This window comes from Pongo abelii, chromosome 3 (assembly GCF_028885655.2).
Source record: "Pongo abelii isolate AG06213 chromosome 3, NHGRI_mPonAbe1-v2.0_pri, whole genome shotgun sequence".
Classification (NCBI taxonomy): domain Eukaryota; kingdom Metazoa; phylum Chordata; class Mammalia; order Primates; family Hominidae; genus Pongo; species Pongo abelii.
In genome coordinates this window covers 160,192,766-160,208,099 of record NC_071988.2, presented here as the reverse complement: position 1 = coordinate 160,208,099, position 15,334 = coordinate 160,192,766, and the positions used below count along the sequence as shown (strand labels likewise).

The 15,334-nt window shown below is 36.5% G+C and overlaps 1 long non-coding RNA gene across 1 annotated transcript in view; it reads right to left on the bottom strand.

Annotated features, from left to right (window-relative positions):
• Positions 1–14,593, bottom strand: part of LOC103890508 (uncharacterized) — a 121,244-nt gene extending 106,651 nt beyond the window's left edge. The window contains exon 1 of the long non-coding RNA XR_654831.3: positions 14,457–14,593. This is a non-coding gene — a long non-coding RNA (uncharacterized LOC103890508). The remainder of the gene's footprint in view (positions 1–14,456) is intronic.
• Positions 14,594–15,334: the final 741 nt, after the last annotated feature.

The window sequence follows — 15,334 nt, the reverse complement described above, 5'->3', positions numbered from 1 at the left end:
AAAATGTTAGATTTTTTATTAGAAATTCAAATAATCACCTTTCATCCAAGAAAGGAAAAAAACACTTCTAGAAGATCTACAATGTCATTAAACTTGAGGGATTCTCACTTTCTGGTTTAAGGTTCTTTTTGTGATCATTTTCTAAGATTGGAATTGTATGTTTCTGATTAATTTTTGGAGTCCTCTTGAGCGAATACAAACTACCAACTACCACATGCTTTTTAAATGCGGTATTTTTTTCATCACAGTTTTAATCAGCATTATTGAAATGCAATTGACAGCACATATTGAAAACATACAATTTGATGAATCTTGACATAGACAGTCATCTTTGAAACTATCATCACAATAATAAACATAGCCATTAATTTCCAAAAATTTTCTCATGCCCCTTTGTAATCTCCTCCCCACCCCCAAACACAGCACTTCTCTCTGTGAGAAGGTTTTTAAAATTTCAGCTTTCATTTCTTTAGTATATATGAGGCTATATACTAAAGTATATGAGACTATGCAAGCTATTTCTTCTTCAGTAAGTGTTGTTTGTTTTTCAAGGAAATTGTTCATTTTGTCTGTCATCAAATTTATTACCATAAAGTTATTAATAATATCCCTTTATAATTCTTTTAATATCTGTACAATCTGTAATGATATTACCTCTCTCATTTCAGATATTAGTAATTTCTGTGTTTTCTCTTTTTTTGTGATCAGTGTGGTTAGTAGTTTATTGATTTTATTGATCAATGATAACCGCATTTTGGTTTTCATAATTTATGTTCTTCGTTGTTTCTTTGTTTAATATTTTCTTAATTTTCACTCTGATCTTTGTTATTTCCCTTTCTATACTTAAAGACTTAATTTTCTTTTCTTTTTTTTAAGGTGAAACCTAAGACCTTTCTTCTTTTCTAATGTAGGCATATTCATGCTATAAGTTTCTCTCATACATTTCTTTGGCCATATTTGACAATTTTTGATATGTGTATTTTCATTTTCATTTATTACAAAATACTTTCTAACTTTACTTTGATTTCTTCTTTGATCAATAGGTTATTTAGTAGAGGGTTATTCAGTTTCCAAATATTTGGGGATTTTCTAGGGATCTTTCTGTTTTTGATTTTGAATTTAATTTTATTGTGGCCAGAAACAATACGTGGTATGATTTGAACCTTTTTTAGTTCTGTCAGTCTGTTCTCTTCCTACACCATGACCTGCAAATTCACTTTAGGAAGTGAGCTGGAGCATGGGAGGCATTGTTTCCCACATTTTAGCGATCACTGTCCTTTGCTGCCTGATGGCCAATGTCTTAAGCACTGTTGTTTTCTATATTTGGTTCAGATTTTCAGTTGTTTCAGGTAGGAAGGTAAATCTGGTCCCTGCTACTCTATCTTGTTTAGAAGCACAAGTTTATATTTAGGTGAAATGTTATTTTTATGTGCTTTCAGTGAAGCTACTATATAGGAATTCTTGATTCAGGTCTGTGTTTGTAAACAAAACAGTGGCAAAGTAACAGGAAGAATCCATAGAAAGTGGGCAAAGTATATGCTTGGTTATTGTCTGCCAGGAGGAGTCTGGAGTTTGGGGAAAAAAAGACATAGTGAGATTTACCAAGTGTACAAAATCAGACTGCAAAATGGTTAATAATAATAATTAGACTTCTAAGGACACCATGAATACAAGACTGTAGTTGATTGCAGAAATACAGTAATATAATAGGCAAGCTCAAATGGAGACAAAGGAAGCCTAGGGTTCTAGTTTTTGCATGGACACTGTGAGATATTGGCAAGTGACCTAACCCATCTAAGTATTATTATTACAAATAACATGGTGAATTGGAATTAGATTTCTGGACAGCATTCACAGAAATTCTGATCTAACAAATTTGAAGTGGGGCCTTCAAATCTCTATTTTTGTTAAGTTTTATACAGGTTATATTGATGCAAAACTAGTTTGGGAGTCTGCTGATAAGATGAGCTCTTACATGGCTTTTCAGCCCTAGCCTTACCCATATTTAACTTTTAGTAATGATAATACTAGCTAGCGTTTGTTGGACACTGCATATGTACTGTCTTGGGTGCCTTACATATGTGTCCTCTAGTCCCCTAGTCTTACACAGCAGATCTTATTATCCTCATTTTCTGAAAGAAGATTGATATTTCTTTTTTAGGATGGCCTAGGAATGTGCCCAAGGCCACACATAGAGTCTGCCTAAAAACATAAATTTTGTTTGTGACCTGGCGCCAAAACTGTGCTTTTTCTATTTAATCATGTTACCTATCAAAAGACTAGTCTGTATATCCTTAATTTTTTAATATTATTGGTTCATGTCAGTCCAGTTTGTCAAAGGTAAAATATTATTTTGTAAGAAAGGGTCTTAAATATTGTAGAGAAGCATAAACAGAAGTGTTCTACAGATAATGGAAAAATAATTTAAAAATACTAGTACTTTATTGAACACTTATTTACACTAGGCTAAGGGCTGTATTACATTATTTATTTCAGTGATTTTTATGTGTTTCTTAGGGACAATTTGTCCATTATCTATATATTATAAATCAAATGAATGTATTGACTTAAGCCCTTTATAATACCTTTAAAATATGATACTTCATGTCCATAGGTAATTTATATGTGCTTACTATTTTCATGTATATCTTCCCTTTGAGCCTCTTCCACTTATCATCTCTTTATTTTTTTTCTATTAGTTTCTTTCATTCTATTGTCATTTTTTCCCTTTTTATAATTCAAGGCAGTGCTTAAGAGAAGTCCCCTCTATGTGTTTATTTCTTGTTTTCAATTTTAAAACACTTGATATTGTTATTTCATATCAGAAATGGGTAGAGACATTCATACCATCCAGGTGTGAAGAAATTGAGAGAAAGTTATATGGATCAGGCATAAAGACATTGCTGTGAACCCTGTGATTCAGGTGAAATAGAAAATATTTATATTTCAGAAGTTTTACCAAGATTTGAAGGAAGAATGAAATTAATAAAAATGAAAACTTTTTATGTCCTGGCCAGATCTTTCATAAATATTTGTAATATTTATTTGTAAAGTACTTTGAGTATTTGGGGCAATGCTTTGGATTGAGGTCACCGATTTAAATTCTGTCCATTCCCTCTCTTTCCTACCAGTTGCCTTTGTCTCCCCTCTCCCTCTATTTAATTGGAGCTTTTCCCAAACTTGAGCTGATCTGAATGGAGTTACAAAGTGAAATTAACTAATTCCCCTGAAAGAAGTAGGGGTAGCAATACTTTAGAAAGCTTATTAATTCCTCTTTTCACTCTGCCTCCCTGCTCTGCTCTCAGACCTCACTTGGAACCCCTGGAGAAGGAAAATTAACAAGCCCCCTGAAGCTGAACCACTACAGCCTTTCAAGGGAATTGGCTAATTTCACTTTGCTGCTCCATTTGGAGCAGCTGGGGGTACTGGTCTTGAGGGAAATAATAGGACCTAGTACTTGACATCCTTTACATTTTTAAATAAAATTCTACTAAGTTTTCTCAATAAACTAAAAAATGGTGTTCACCATATCCCTACATCACTGGTTTATATACTGAAACAAGCTATTCATACATCTTCCTCTATTTTCATTTCTTAATCCCGTTCAAACCTTCCAAATTCTTTTTGATCCCTGATACTAAATAACTTCTTTCCTAATGTCCAATGATTGTGTTTATCAGTAAGCAACAAATAGTTAAGTCATTTCTTTTTCTAGTGGAGTTCTGACTAGAATGCCCTCTGCCCCCACTTCCTTTTCAGAATCCAAGATACTTTCTTTGGTCCTTGTTTAGGATATTCAGTCCTGGTCTTTTAAAGCAGAAGTATTCTATATCATGCCTATTTCTATGCTTCACCCAGAGAGCATCACAGAAAAAATCAGATGGCCCCTGGTAGCTCTTGCAATCCTCTCATTCCTAAATTCTCTTAATGCTTCTGTAACATGACCACACTTTCAAATTTACAACCCATTCTTTTTCTAGGTTAACAAATTCGTAGGACATTAACAGTTCCACACTGTACTCTGGGGGCATTTTAGCATTAATCTCTTTACATTCTGAGCCTTACCCATTTGAGTCTTCTCAGTTCCTCTCAAAGATATTTTAATGATGGAGCTTCATCTTTTGCCCTATGGTGACTAAATTTCTTCAGTTCCCATTTGTGTAGAAGTTTCATAAAAATCCTGCTCATAGTCTGAAATGAATTGCTTTTTGTAGAATGGCCCTTCAAGCAGTTCCAGACTAATGAGAGCAAACAAGATGGACTTGCAAAAGTTAACATTCAAAAATATATAATGTTTAAAGTAACTATCATATCACCCACAGGCACTCTGGACAATCAGAGGTAGATGCTTCTTTTTGATATTAATCACATATATTTCTGTGGATCATCAATTGCTGTTGCATGCTTTTGTGTTGTGAATGTATTAAAAAGTATTCTTTTTGAAAATAATGGAAAACTCCAGTTTTGACATCAGAGCCTCTGACAAGTGAATCTGTTCTCATTATCTCAACGTCTATCTTGGCTTGTAAAAATCCTGCAGGTTTATGATGCATCACGGTATCCTTCACTACCTCCTCTTGTTCTTAAACATAAAGCTGCCACTTATGCTAGAACAAGCTTGATAAGATTGTCTTATAGATCCAGTCCATTTAAAGGGAACATTGCTGCTGACACTAACATCCTTTTGCCGCAGCTCTTCTCTGCCTGAGTTAGAATATTATGCTCGAGAGTTAGAAGGATGAAGTGCAGATATACTATATGCACAAAATTACCACTCACTCCTAAAGGGTTAGAGCCTTAAATATCAAGATATTCATTCTAATATGAACAGAGAAAAAGTGCTGTTTTTGCACTTTTTTAAATGAGGCCATAGACTTCAACCATCTACTATACTATCCTTAGTAAGTGGACAATAAGAAGAATAATAAACCGTGGTTCATTTTAGATGTTAACCCACATCCAAATACCTGAATGACCTTCTCTCAAAGCTGTTTTAAATAAATGGTGTATAAAATACACACCAAGAGAGTCATAACTGGCCAAGGTGATATTCGAGGCCTTATGGGAGGTACTCATTTCAAAAATTCCATGGTCTGTCACCGCTAATGATCTTTGGCTCTTCATTTAGCTGAGAGTTGGCTTTTTAATGAACAAATGCCCTAAGCAGTCTAGATGGCATTCTTATTATGGTCATATATTTTGGAAGTGTGATGGGGAAGAAATTGATATAAGAAAAAGGTGTAAGAGAAGGAAAAGAATACCTGAGAAATGGAGGGCATACATGTCCCCATCAAGGTGATAATAAATGTGGTGGGGTGGCAATGCCTGTGGTGGTGAATGCCGGCTGATGAATGAAGCCTCATATTTTGTACCCCCAAAATTTAAGGATTCTGGATGTATCCAAGTGTTTGTTGTATATAAGTCTGATAGGCACAGTCTAGCCCATAATCAGTGTGCATGTATTTTTTTTTATATTATAGAAATTTGGATGTTCCCTGGGGTTATAAAATAATTCTGGGGTCTTCTGAGGTATTCCAGGGAGTGTGGGACCAAGTAAACTGCTCCTAAACCTCTTGGAATGTCTCGAATTCTTGTAGTTAAGAAAGGAAGAGGAAAAACTGTATAAATAATTTGCCAGATTTCCACTAGTTATCTTGGCCTGAGAATTGTCCCCTTGGAGGTAGTCCTGGTGGAGTTTAGAGCACCCTTTTTTTTTCCAAACTCAACAGTCTCAGAAGCTTCTGGACCATAATGGAATCCTGTTAAGAGTTAAATATAAGTATCTCAGCAGTGTCATGGGCTTCTAAATCAGGCAACAAGAGGTTATTCAAGTATCATTACCTCTAACTCAATTAACCTGGGTCATGAAGCTCAGGGACATTTGATTATCTTCGGTGATTGATTGTGGCTCCTAAATGGCTCTATTCTATATGGAAGCAACTGTTCCTTACATTTGAAACAAAATATTTGAAACTAAGGTTTATATTAGCTCCTGTAAGCACACTTGCAAAATTATATTTGATAAATCTTTGGGTTTTGAAGCCACGTACCATTTTAAAGCATATTGTGTCAAATGACATGGTTCCAGTTATACCTGGAGGAATTATTGGCTTTTTGTCATCAAACAAAGATATTTGCTTTTGTACTATATAGGGACTCTGGACTAATCAAGAAGCACAAATGACATGTAATAATTGCTTTAATATAATTCTATGTGACTTACTTGTCACCCATGTATAGAGTAGACTTGCATGTATATTTTCAGCATATTAAACTTGCTTCCAGTATCTTTTAGATTTTTTTTTAATTGCAGAATGTTTTTATTAATTTAGATGACTGGGAGCTAAAGAAAGGTAGCTTCTGGAAATTCCTTTCCATATATAAGTCTCCAGATTCAAATAGTATTTATCAAGTTAATGTTATATATCAACTTCAGAACCTTGCCATTTCATTTATTTACAGTGAGACATGAGTAGATAGAAATAGCCATATACTTTGTTTTTCATTCTGATATGTGTTTAAAACCTGATGTCAGAAAGATGAAATCAGTTTCTGACAAGGGTATTGACCAGGGTATCTGTAATTCACAAGTGATGAGAAGGGAAGAGTTAATGGGATTTTTTTAATATGCTGAATAGGGCTTTTCTGCTGAATAGCACTACATTGTCTGAGAGCAACAGCTCTTGAATATTAAAAGAGAAGCGTTTGGTCTTGTCCTGTTGCCATGGAAGGAGAGAAAGTGATTTTAGAAAAACAAACAGGAAAAGTCTTGAAGAAATTAGATAGATTTGAAAACAATTTGCCTGGTGGTATTCCTTTTGCCCAAACTGTATATATGTGTAGGAGGAGGACAGGGCAAAGAATGCATCCTTCCATTGTTTTGAAGACAGAGTAAAGCTCTATTGCTGTCCTTGAGACAGTGCAGGATGGGGGTGCTAAGGCAGGATGAAACTAGTATGTAGCTAGTATACACATTGGGACTGTCCTTTCGTTGGGCATTCGTAGGTGCACTTACTGCACCACCTTAGAGGCAGCACAAGCTACTTTTTGCTTTTACGTGGCCATATTTTTGTCATAGGAAAGTAAATTTTAAAAATTATTTTATCTCCATGGATTGGAAATCTTTCCTTATGTTATGCTCCATTAAAAAATAAAAACAAGTTCAAAGTCTCAGTGCTTTACAACAGTAACAGTTTATTTCCTACTCTGTCAATGTAGGTTCTAGGAGAGCTGTGGGTCTGCCTCACGTATCTTCCTTATTTGGTGATTGAGACTGGAGGAAAGAGCCTTATCTTAGTCTTGTGGCAAAAGGAAAGAATAGTGACAGAGCCATGAGATGGCTCTTGAAGCCATCTACCCAGAGGCAGCAGATATCACTTTTACTCACATTGCATTGGCCATAGCAATTTACATGGCCAAGTGTGATGTAAATGACCTCCTCAGATCATGGAGTATGCCTTTCCCAAAGAGAAGCATTTCAAGTCACATGTCAACAGATAGAGGCATATAATCTTCTTTTAGGAAGGAGAATGAAAATACATAATTGAGATAAATAATGCCATCCTCATCACCCTTGATCGGTTTTGAAGGCTTATGGAAATAAAATGTGATACATTGGAGGCTGTAGATCTTGCTTCTTAAGTGTATAAGGAGATAGGCTAGCAGTGATTCCCATGGTTTAGAGTTCCTGAGGATCACCTAAATAAGTTGTTAAAAATGTAGGTTCTCTCAGCCCAATGCTCATCATTCATCATTCAAAGAGTAGACAAAGAAATTATTTTATACACACACACACACACACACACACACACATGCACACACACCATGGGATACTATTCAGTCATAAAAATGAATGAAATAATGGCATTTGAAGCAACCTGGTTGGAACTGAAGACCGTTACTCTAAGTGAAGTAACTCAGGAATGGAAAACCAAACATCATATGTTCTCACTTACAAGTGGGAGCTAAGCTATGAGGATGCAAAGGCATAAGAATGATACAATGTACTTTGGGGACTCGAGGGAAAGGGTGGGAGGGGGTGAGAGATAAAAGACTACACATTGGGTACAGGGTACACTGCTTGGGTGATGGTTGTACCATAATCTTAGAAATCACCACTAAAGAACCTAGTCATGTAACCAAATACCACATGTTCCCAAAACCCCATTGGAAAAAAAAAGAAATAAAAGGAGGAAAAATTTAAAACAAAACAGTCCTGTTCTAGAAGAAGGAATATGAAGCATAACTAAACTAGTGCTTAGGCATGAACATTTGGGTGATAAAATTACAAAGAAAATAAGGACTTGATTACCATAAAGATCAGGACTGTGATTACTTTTGAAAAGAGGGAAGGGACTGTGATTAGGATAGATGGATGGAAAAATTATATTTTTTAAACCTAGCTGTGGTTATAAGGGTATTTGATTTGTTTTATATAGTCTTCTATATCTGTTAGATTTTACAATAAAAAGTTTTTTTTAAACACTGAGAAAAAAACAGCAGGTTCTCTGACACAAGACAAGGATGCTCTCGCTCACCACTTCTATTCAACATCGTATTGGAAGTCTAAGCTAGAGTAATCAGGCAAGACAAAGAAATAAAGCGCATCCAAATAAGAAGAGAGGAAGTCAAACTATCCCTGTTAGTAGATGACATGACGCTATATCTATAAAACTCCATAGTCTTCAGCTGATAAACAATTTCACCAAAGTTTCATGACACAAATTCGATGTACTAAAATCACTAGCATTCTTATACACCAACAACAGCCAAACTGAGAACTAATTCAGGAAGGCAATTCCATTCACAACTGACAACTGCCACAAAAAAAAAAATACCTAGGACTACAGATAACCATGGAGATAAAAGATCTCTACAATAAGAATTACAAAACACTGTCAAATAAATCAGAGGAGACACAAACAAATGGAAAAACATCCCATGCTCGTGGATAGGAAGAATCAATATCCTTAAAATGGCCATACTGCCCAAAGCAATTTATAGATTCAATGCTATTCTTATCAAACTACCAACAACATTCTTCAGAGAACTAGAAAAAAAATTTTAACTCATATGGAACCAGAAAAGAACCCTAATAGCCAATGCAATCCTAAGCAAGAAGAACAAAGCTGGATGCATCACACTACCTGACTTCAAACTATACTACAGGGCTACAGTAACCAGAACAGCATAATACTGGTACAAAAACAGGCACATAGACCAATGGAGCAGAATAGAGAGCCCCAAAACAAGGCCACAGATCTACAGCCATCTGATTTTCAACAAAGCTGGCAAAAACAAGCGATGGAGAAAAGACTCCATATTCAATAAATGGTGCTGGGATAACTGGCTAGCCATATGCAGAAAATTGAAACTGGATCCCTTCCTTAAACCATATGCAAAAATTCACTCAAGATGGATTAAAGACTTAAATGTAAAACCCAAAACTCTAAAAACCCTAGTGTCTTCTAGGGTTTTCTTATAGTTTCTTCTAGATTTTCTTATCTAGGCAATACCAATCAGGACACAAGCATGGGCAAAGATTTCATGACAAAGGCACCAAAAGCAATCCCAACAAAAGCAAAAATTTTAAAATGGGATCTAATTAAATTTAAGAGCTTCTGCACAGGAAGAGAAACTGTTAACAGACAACCTACAGAATGGGAAGAAAATACTTGTAAACTATGCATCTGACAAAGGTCTAATATCCAGCATCTATAAGGAACTAAGACAAATTTACCAAAGAAAAACAACCCCATTAAAAAGTGGGCAAAGGACATGAACAGACACTTTTTTTTTTTTTTAATAAAAAACACACATGTGGTCAACAAGCACTGAAAAAAGGCTCAATATCACTGATCATTAGAGAAATGCAAATCAAAACCACCTCACACAAGTCAGAATGCTGTTGATAAAAAGTCAAAAAGTTACTGTTGCTGACAAGGTTACAGAGAAAAGGAAATACTTGTACACTGTTGGTGGGAATGTAAGTTACTTTCTTTAACCATTGTGGAAAGCAGTATGGTGATTTCTCAAAGGGCTAAAATCATTCTACCGTAAAGACACATGCACATGAATGTTTTTGTTTTTTTTTTTTTTCTTTTTGAGACGGAGTCTTGCTTCATCACCAGGCTGGAGTGCAGTGGCGCAATCTTGGCTCACTGCAACCTCTGCTTCCCGGGTTCAAGCAATTCTACTGCCTCAGCCTCCAGAGTAGCTGGGACTACAAGCACACACCACCATGCCCAGCTAACTTTTGTATTTTTAGTAGAGACGGGGTTTCACCATGTTGGCCAGGATGGTCTCAATTTCTTGACCTCGCGATCCACCCGCCTCGGCCTCCCAAAGTGCTGGGATTACAGGTGTGAGCCGCTGCGCCCGGTCACGAATGTTTATTTAAGCATGATTCACAGCAGCAAAAATACAGATCAACCTAAATGCTCATCAGTGACAGATTGGATAAAGAAAATGTGGTAGATATACACCATGGAATATGACGCAGCTATAAAAAAAAACAACAACAACAAGATCATGTGTTTTTGTGGGAACATGGACGGAGCTGGAGGCTATTTGCCTTAGCAAACTAACAGAGGAACAGAAAACCAAATACTACATGTTCTCACTTATAAGTGAGAGATAATGATGAGAACTCATGAACATAAAGGGAACAACAGACACTGGGGTCTGCTTGAGCATGGAGGGTTGAAGGAGGGAGAGGAGCAGAAAAAGTAACTATTGGGTACTAGGCTTAATATATGGGTGATGAAATAATCTGTACAACAAACCCCTGTGACATGAGCTTACCTATATAACAAACCTTCACATGTACCCCTGAAACTAAAATAAAAGTTATAAAAATGCAGATTCTCAATATCACCTCTCTTCCATCTCACCCCAACTCTCACTTCTAATATGGTAGTTTGCACTGAGGTCCAGGAATCTGCATTTGAAGAAGTTTCTTGGCAACAGTTTCTGAAACACTGATCCAGATAAGCTCTGTCTTCAGTCATGTGGTTGTGCTGTAAGAAAAATAGTATCCAGAGAAATAGTTTCTATGAATTCCCAATCCTCAGCTTTCAATATTTCATAGTCCATATATTTTGGTATCCATTTTATTCTTCTCTCTTCTCACTCATGGTAAAAGGAGAATAGAAAAGTAACACAAGTCCAGATATGTTATAAAAGAGGATTAATATTATCAAGAGGGGAGTTTATTTGTACTCCTGTAAACATTCTACCCTAGAGAATTAGAAACACACTGGGGAGTAGATTCCTTCAAAAGACCATAAGATCAGTTATCTGTGCATTCGTTTTCACCGTTTCAGGATGCAAAGTAATCAAAAAAGACAACCTCTCTGGTCTCAAGCCAGCTGGGACACTACCAGGATGTGACTGGAATTCTTTAAGGAGGACAGATAGGTATCAAAGGAGAAAAGAAGAAGAAGGGGAGGAAGAAGAGGAGGAGGGGGAGGAAAGAGGAGGAGGAGAAAGGGGCAGCGAAGGGAGATGGGGAGGAACAATGTAGAACAGTTCTCTGGGTGGCCTTGGACCAGCCCTATTGTCCTCCCTTTTCTCATTTCTAGTTCTCAAGAACAGCTGTAGAATGTTCTGGGAATGCAACATTCTGAGATAAGGAGGGCTGGCTGGAACAGCCTGAGCTGTGTTCTGGGACCCCGCTTTACTGAAATAAGATAACCTTCAATATTTTAGCCCAGCAAATCTCATTGCCCCACAGCATAAAACCCAGGGTGAGAGGCTTTCTGGGGTCCCTCAGCTGATACAAGTGGGGTATGCATGGAGGGCACTCCGTCTATCCTGGGCAAATTTCTTGAGCCTTGCAGACTGGCTTACAATGTGTCACAGGCTTCTGTTGTCTTGCTGCCTATCTGTAAGTAGTAAAAAGTCTCTTCATGCAGCTTGTTGTATGCACAGGTGTTTTCTCTCACTGGAGTCAAACAAGTTGGTAACCAGCGCACAGTGAACCAGCTTCACAGCAAGAGGAGAAGGAATTCCAGGTAGATCGACCTTCTATTCCTCTGGGTATAACTGTGATCCGCTGTGAGGAATATTATTATATTATTTTTGGCAGTGGGCCACACTGGTACACCATTTGGGATGTGGTTGGGGGTAGGCTTAGAAATTCAGAGTGGAGCATAGTATTAAACTTATGTTAAGAATCAGGATGGGAATTGTCTACTATTTTGATTCTATTAATACCAGGAACCTGAAGCTAACAGGACCTTGACATGCCAGTTACTATTTCTCATTGTAGTGTTTCTTCTGAGCAGTAACTCTAAGGAATTGGCCAAGCATCACCTTGTTCCTTGTGCTGGGAGGGAGAGGGGCTGGGAGGGAGAGAGCAATGGCATTCCTGCAGTGAGGAAAGGGGCAGAAGCATCAACTCCCTTGCATTGTTGTCTTACGTGGAAAGTATTCTGTTTCCTACTTTTTTCACTTCACATTGTGTCTTTTGCATTTTTTCTTCTTGCTACAATGTATTTAAAACTAACATTTACATTCACTAAATTTATGCAATACTCCACCTAGTTAGTATATTTTTTCTGCCATTTCCCCATTATTTCGTATTTAAAATATTCACAATACTTGATATTAAAAAATAAACCTAAAATAAACGTTTTCACGAAAGCTTTTGTCTCCCCAAACCCAGTTCTCTAACATAAATTCTTATTTAATTCCTATGTTTAATGGAAAAATCCTTTTAAAATATGTGATTTTTTAATTTTTAACATTTTAATTTACATGGGGCTAGATTTCTGTTCTTTCTCACTCACACTATCTCCCCTTACTTTTATTCTTAATTCTGTTTCTTGAGATGGAAAGAGGGAAAAGGGGTGAAGTGAGATCTAGGGGCACACTCTGAAAAGTCAAAGGTAATTTAAATTTTTCTCAGAGCCATTTCTTTACAATGAAATGAGCAAATGGAAATGAAATAAGCAAAAACAAGAAGAAATCATTAAAAGCAAAGACACAAAAATTCTAAATTAATAGCTTTCTTAACGATTTTTTTTAAGTAGAAAAATTCAAAGCTAGAGTGACTGAACTTTCAATTATGTGGAAGGCTTTAGAGCAGTGGTTCTCAGCCTGGGTGTGTGCCACACTGATATGTTTGGAATGGTGTGGGAAACAGGATCACGCAGAGAGTGGGGTTAGGAACTAAGCCTAATTTTGAAACTCTTACTCAAATTGCAGCTTAACCATCAAAACCTGGGGATCCTCATCACAATGCTGTGCATAAAAACATAAGTCTTACTGATTAAAAAGAAATTAAGAACACTGAAAGGATGAAATTAAAAATACTGGCAGCTCTTGATTTGCTAATTCATATGTATCAATTTCAGTTACCATGGTTTAGTTGAATAACACCAGTCCCTCAATAACATGGTTCACGTTTCATTAACTATGGTATATTAACTGCAATTTCATGAAGTTCTAACCTCACTGAGAGCACTTCAGTTCAGAAATCACTACATAAATATCAGATGCACATCATGATGAGTGACGGATCACCTCAGTATGGCTACTGCACATCTGTTACTCAGTTACCACCCAGCAAAGCATGTAATTGTGTTGCCTCCATGTCTTCCCATGATAAACTCATGTGACATTTTACAAAACGGATGATTAAAAGAAGGAATTGTGCAACAGACGAAAGTGCAGCCAAGAAGCCAAAAGCAATAATGCTGGATGTGAAATTAGATCCAATAAGAAGACAGCTGACTATGGAATATTGACACTGCTGTCATTTCAGTTTCTAGGTATGAGGCCACAGAAATTTACTAAAAGAGAACATAAATGAGAAAGGTAGTTGTGATGAACAGAATGAAGATGTCCTAGAGGAAGTAATGCTGGCAGAAAATTTTCACATTAGAAAAAACTCTTGGAGGTGTTTCAAGACACTGAAAGAATGAAGAATACAATGCGGGAAGCTGATCTGAACTTAGAAAAGCGTATGATAATTCACCAGTGCGTAAAGAAAGATGGTGCTCCACATTGTTAGTTACATGACAAGGAGGCGAGCATGGTTTAAACTACTTTTGATAAGTTTTTATGAAAAGTAACTTTAGTTTTAAACATTTCTCATGTTTTAAGTTATATTGTACTAGGTATTAGTTTTACTATTTTTATTTGCTTGTACCTTTGTCAGTGACAGCAAGAAAGATTTTGATGTTTTGGCAAAACTTTTTAAAGGCCAAGTCCCAATCATTAGTTTTCTCATTGATTGTTAAGATTGCTTTGCACAATCATCTTTGCAGTCCCACACTATTGTGCTTGTACTGAGGATTATCTGTACCTTATTTACTGTTACATAGTAACTTCAATACTGTCTCATTTAGTCTTCACAATAACTTGCTGAATGAAGCATGCATTATTATTTGTATTTAACAGAAAAGAGAGACTTTAGAGAAATCAAGAAATATGTTTAAGTTTACACTTACTCTTGGCTGAGCTGTGGTCCTGCAGTTGTCCCGTATTCTCTCTTCACTACAACCCTGCAGAGACTTATTCCCCTAAGCTGCCCTGTCTGTCGGACAAGCATACCATGCACGTTACATTCCCAGAGTTCCAGTTATATCCCCTCCCACCCAGGGGCTCCTCTATTTTGCAGGGTTCACTGTGGTCTCAATCTGGGTCTTGCCTTTGTAGATCAATCGCTCTTCTGTTTCTCTACTATTCAGGGCATATTGTTCTTGTTGTTTTAAAAACAACTGACTCTCTCTTTTCTAATGAAACTGATTTTGTGTTTTTCCACAAGGCCAGACTCTCCTTTCCTATGATCAAATAATTAAAAGTAATGAGTTAATGGAAGAAGCTTGCCGACCCCTTCCAGTGACCATTAGAATCCCAAGACTTCATCCCAGTCCTTTTTCTTCCTCAATCATCAAGCCCATCACTTTTTTCTTCTTACATCTTGTGGATTTGTCTCTGCTCTCAATCTCTGTTTCTAGATATAAATTTAAACATTCATCATCTCTGCTGTAGTATATTCGTTTATTTTATAAATGCTGATAACACTATGTTCCAGACATTCTTTTAAGTGCTTTACAGCTTTACAAATATTAGTTTATTTAAAACCTCTTAACAGCTACATGAGGCAGATACTATATTATCATTCCCATTTATAATTGAGAAACTGAGACAGAGGCTTAAAGTAACTTTCCTAAATTCGCACACCTGGTAAGTGATAGAGAAAGGATTTGAAACCAGGCAGTCTAACTGCAGAATCCATGCTTTAAGCACTGTTTTAGAATGTATCTCATTCATTCATACATTCATGCATTTAACCATTTAGCAAACATTTATTAAGTGCTTATCT